This window comes from Lycium barbarum, chromosome 10, assembly GCF_019175385.1.
Source record: "Lycium barbarum isolate Lr01 chromosome 10, ASM1917538v2, whole genome shotgun sequence".
NCBI lineage: Eukaryota > Viridiplantae > Streptophyta > Magnoliopsida > Solanales > Solanaceae > Lycium > Lycium barbarum.
In genome coordinates, this window is record NC_083346.1 from 63552346 (window position 1) to 63558299 (window position 5954).

Genomic DNA, 5954 nt, shown 5'->3' on the forward strand with positions numbered 1-5954 from the left:
ATACTCAGACCAGAAAACGCTATTTAGTCCAGTCTTGCAGGCTTCCAGGCCCAATCTATTTCCAGAAAAAAGGTATCTACGTTTTCCAAGTTCAATAGTCCCAATTTGCCAAAGTTCATAATGTCTAAAGATAATTCCTCTTTAAACTTACTAAATTCCCAGAAATCATTTTTTTTCAATTCATCAAATTCAGTGGGTGTGTTTTGAAAGGTTCATTATTACCAATATTAAATCCGTAACAATTTCATACTCAGCAATACGATCATTTTTGTTTTCAAAGGAGTATCCAACTCGTTTTTAGGACTTAAAAACACTTATATTAGGTAAGACCCCTTTGATTACTGCTATTAAGTCGTGACAGTAAAAAAGGGTTAGCTTTTGAAATCTCTTGAGTTTTTTAAGAAAAAAGCTGATTTGTGTTGACGACATTGCCTAAATTACTAAGTTGTTTTTCCTAAATCCTAACATACACAAGGGTTTCACTAATAATGAGGTTTAATTTACATTTGTACAGACAATCAAATAATAGAAGGGAGAGAGAGATTTCACTAATGGGCTACCAAAGACCCATTAGGCTATTTTTACCCATAGCTGGGCCTTCAACACAATATTTGCTTCCCTTTCAACTTGCAATAGGACTCGATCTGAACTTGGAACTGGGCCTCGGTCCAATTCCTGCTTTGGTAGATGAAATGGCCCAACAATGCAAGGAGAGTGTTTTGCGCACATAACACAAGGAGTACAAACTTTATATCCAGTTTTAGACAAGTACATCAAAGTATAAATAAAGCAGGCTGAATATAGGCTACATAACTGAATTAAATTGAGGCCATGGATTAAAACTTTAAAAGATAGACCCAAGTTATTTTGAATAAGTCAAAGTCATATGGATATACTTGTATATACTGCCAATATACACCTATTTATACACTTATAGGATATAGAGTAGCCAATGAAAGAAAGCTTTTACCTCCATATTCCCGATGTGGCACAAGATTCAAGGGGTTTCATGAACCCCAGACATGGCAGACACTGGGAAGGACTCAAGCTTAATCCTTAATGTCTTATTAAGTCTTCCTACCAATGTATATTAAGTGTAAAATAGAGGTATATATGCATATATCAAGGTCTTTGTCTTATTTAAAGTAAGTATAAGCAAGAAATAGAAAAACAGTCAACAAATAGTCATCTACAATCATTTACAGCAATGGCAAATAAACAGTCAACATTCAATGTCCCATAAGACATACACAAAAAGGATAAGTGATTCAAGACAATTTCCTACTCCAGTCACCTATGCATTTGGTCCAGTTAAGGTCCCATCAAGTTTAAACTTAAAGATAGGCAGGCACAGATGAGTCCCCAGAACTTCCAGTATTGGTATAGTCATGCCTCAACAGGATACCAATTCAATTTTAGGCTCCTTCCCCAAGCATAAACAATTAATCAAACAAACTACCCTAGTATTTAAGGCCTTAGTCTTCTTAGCTTTTAAAATCCACCCAGGTCTTCATTACACTATGTGTCAAAACACATTGGATAGATTTCCAAGCTTAAAGTCAAGTGAAGTTTAGACAACTGTATTCATATGAAGATTGCTTATGCTAAAACAGAGCAGATGAATACTTTTAAGGTTTATAGGACATAAGGGACTATCTTTGCTATTATAAAGCTTAAACACAGTTCACAGAGACAGATTATGTTAAATTCAGCTTAAAAAAAAGTTTTGAAACAAACTCAATGCCACAGCCTTGACTCAAAAAGCTTCTTAGTTGATTTTTTAGGTTAGATCAACTAATAAAATCAATCCTGTTTTCAGAAAAACCAAGCGTATAGCCTCAAGTTATCAAAGTTGTTTTGAAATGAAGTTCATCCAGTTGCAAAGTTGTATCCAACAATTCAAACTAATCATTGTAGCTTTCATACACACTGGCACATATTGAAGCAACAAACTCACACACCTAGATAAAATTCCATTTAGAGACTCAACACCAAGTAGGAAAAGAAATCATGAGCAGATAATTCTTTTTTTAAAATTAAAAAAAAAAAAACTCTGGATTTCAGTATTTCATTTAGACAAGGCAAACAGAGAACTCTGACTTCATTTTATCCATATTGCAACAATAACAAGAATTCTGACTTCATTTTATCCATATTGCAATAATAACAACTTATCAGCTGACTAGAAAGACCTCCTCCTCCGAAAAGGAAAACAAAATTCACAGAGTCTAGTTCAAATTGTAAGGTTACTCAGGTACACCCAAAAACAATCAGTTTTCCCCTAATGAAATGAATAACATCGGTGAATCCATAAAAGTAAACAATCAACAAACAGACCTAAATTATAAGCAACAACTCAATCACACTTCATCTTTCTCTGAAATAATTCACTCAAAGTCACACATGGCTTAACAGATTTACAAGCCAAGTTCAAATGTGCCAACATCTTTACACAACAGCCCTTTAGGATCCAATCTTATTCTTAACTTAAAAGTAACCATTTATTCTTGTGTTAGGTGGTACAGAAGTTCTTGAATTTAATCACACCTAAACTAACCAAATGGACTAAATCTGATTAAGGAAACTCATATCCCTTTATTCATTCAGACATTATACATAGCTTACTCAAATAAATAAGAGAACTGTCTAAGCCTATTTAACTAAATCTATTACCCTTAACTAATACTTTATAGAACAAGACATGATTTATCTAAGATATATATCAAATCTTAACTAAACCCCTAATGACATACTCAAATTGTATTAGCAAGCAAGTATTAAGCTAACAAATAATTAACTGAAATAGGATTGCAATTAAACAAATAAGAAGAGCATTACCTTGTAGATGTGCAGCCTGGAAGAGATGAGACTTGGATGCTTCAAACCTCAAAATACTCAACCCAAAACACGAGCCACACAATAACAACTAAAATAATATTTTAAAAATTTTAACTTACTGAAAATGGTAAGGGTTCAAATTTAGAACAAACCCTAAGTATTTTCAGCACTTACAATACAAAAACAAATTCGATTTTTGTAAGATATTACGATTTTTTCTATCTATCTCTGTCTTCAAATGCAAAATGGGAACCCCTTTATATAGGGGTGAAACCCTTTCAAAAACCCAAATCCCATCGGTGTGGGACAAACAACTTTTACCAAAAAATAACCTTAAACAACGAAATCAACGACTAGGATTTACAAAATGAAACAAAGGACGGTCAGATTTCGACTTGAAACGAATCGATCTAAGTCAAACGACCCAGAACCAATGAAAATGAGCTCGTACATATAGTCACATGCCAAAAAATACCAGATCTTCGTTGACTCGAAGAAAAAAGTAAGAAGTAAAAGGGGTTTTACCTTGATGCGATTTTTCTGAAATTGTTACACAAAAATGGTTGTGCAACAGTCAAAGAAGGTTTGCACCTCTGTATTGTTGCCATTAACGGCAAGACATGCAAAAAAGGTGGTTTGCGGCGCTTAGGGTTAAGCTGATAAAGGAAAAGAGAACGAGAGATAAGAGAAAGGCTGCGTTTGGTCGTGAAAAATGAGGAAAGAAGGGGATATACCCCCTCTTTGTTATCCACGGGCTGGGTCGGGTCTACTCTTTGTGAGTTGGACCTGGCCCAATTAATTTTAAACAAGAAGTGGGTTGAATATGTATGCTTATATCTATATAGGTTTAATATATAAGTATACATGTGTATATCAACGTATATAGGTATACATACATATATATAAAAATTCGGGCAACTTAACATAATTTTCGCAAATTGCTTTTGACATAATTTCACATAATAAAAATATCAAATTTGCAAGAAATAATCTCAATTATGCCACCCAATGAAGTCATAAGAAAATTAACGAGGAAATTTGCAAAAATAGCCTCAATCCGAGACATGATTTCAAATTGATAGGTGATTGGACTTATTAGTTGAGTACTTCAATTATAGCCACTTTAAAATCAATTATCCTCAAAATTACCTTATGATAACAAATAAATTATTTATGCAAAAAATAATTAGATGACAAGTAAAATGATTAATTTATTAATCAATCAAATTCCTTGGATTTTAAAAAGAGTAACATACCTGTAATTTTATCATTTAGCCGTTAAAATCAATCAAGTAAGTAATTGTAATGAACTTGTAAAATGTAACAATTAATTTATAAATGATCTATAATATTTATAGAAATCATCTTAACATTCTAAATGGTGAAATAATATTTGAATATTTATAAAACAAAATCATTTTATTTCAAAATGGTAGGTATTTTGCCCTGCTTGGAATCCAGGGACTCTGAATGATTAAAATAAATTTCGGGAGGTCGAAAATTAGGTGTCAACGACGAAAACCTCCAAATTTTGGTCTAAAAACCCTAACTTTCATTCATGAAATTCAACTCTAGCATGGAAGATTATTGGTTAACAAGCCTAGATATGTCATTATCCAGCATAAATAGCAACGTTAACATCAATTATTCACAATCTAGGAAGCCAATTCGTTTTGAGAACCTTTTCAAGAAAAACCCCGTAAACCCTCTTTGATTCTATGGGTTCTATGGTCATATTGACAATTAGAAGGTGAAACTAAGTAAATATGAGGTTAAGAACTTTACCTTTGGGTGGAATTCACCTTTCTACCCTCAAAGTCGCCTCTTTTATGCCTTAGAATAGATAAGGAATGCTTAAGGGTTTATGAAATAAAAGGGGTATTCTGGTGCAGTTATGCCGCTACAGCGGCCATCGTGACTCTCGAGCGGTACCACACCAGTGGTGCCCAGACCGCTATGGCGGTCTGGCCTTAACCCTTCGCAATGCCGCCCCAGCGGCACCCTGAACACCAGAAACAGATTCCTAACTTTCGTAAAATCAATTTCGAAACTCGATTATCATGCGAGACCCAGAACATACAAATAAAATATGTAGATATACATAAAAATGCACTACGAACTCACCCTTGGCCTTGGATTTCCCAACAGAGGTTTCGTTGACCAAGTCAACTCTAGGTCAAACGGTTTTCGCTTAAAGTCACAATCCTAAAGAGTGTTCCAAGACTCAAAATGACGCCTAGGAAGCCATGACAATTATCTTCTCGAGTCCAAATAGTTCTAACGAGACTTAGGAACGGGTCAATGAGGGGAAAAAGGGGGATAATCATGGTAACGACAAAATAGGTCGTTACAACCCAAAATAAAGGAAATAACTTGAAATAAACAAGATAAAGTTGATATGGTTGCTTCCACGAACAATGTGGTAGCTCACCTCAGAAACAGAATCCACTCACAAAATCTTCAGCCACGAGTAGCGTTCTCAGCAACGGTATCTACATGGACATGCATGTAAGGAATGAGTTATACATAAATATAACCTAGTAAGATCCTTGACCCGTCACTTTAAATGCCCCTGGAACAAGTGTTAGAAAATACAAACACACAACGAGCACAGAAGTATTATACACAGGAATTATATCCGAATATGATATCCAACAAGATCCAAACAAGTGTTTATCAAGAATAGTATCTATCTCAACACAATTTGCACCAAGGATTTGTCATAAAGGACAGTTAAAAAAATTAATCAACATCACGAGTCCACGGTGGCATACACAATGTGCCAAATATATCAAGAAGCATACACAATGCTCGGGAAGCATACACGCCCAGTGAAATCAAGTAGAATACACAATGCTCAGGGAAGCATACACAATGCCCCAATCTCATGGCTCACAGTCGTATCACATCACGAAATAATTCATAAAGAGAGTTTTAGAGTATTTGAAAATAAAATATATGCGGCTGGCCTTAAGGGCTACCGATTCTGTCAAGCACACGCTCGTCCCAACACATGGACTAGTAGACAAAACATATTTTTAAAACAGGTTTGAAAAGCAAGCACCCAAAGCTTAAAGTCTCAATTACCTCGTTAACGATAAGTTCCCCAACCTTGC

At 34.7% G+C, this 5954-nt stretch overlaps 1 long non-coding RNA gene across 1 annotated transcript; it reads right to left on the bottom strand.

Annotated features, from left to right (window-relative positions):
* Positions 1 to 294: 294 nt before the first annotated feature.
* On the bottom strand, positions 295 to 3633 carry LOC132614486 (uncharacterized). The gene is made up of 2 exons (XR_009572316.1): positions 2839 to 3633; positions 295 to 1077 (listed from the first exon to the last, which is right to left on the bottom strand). It is a non-coding gene; the product is annotated as an uncharacterized LOC132614486 (long non-coding RNA).
* Between the last annotated feature and the right edge of the window lie 2321 nt (positions 3634 to 5954).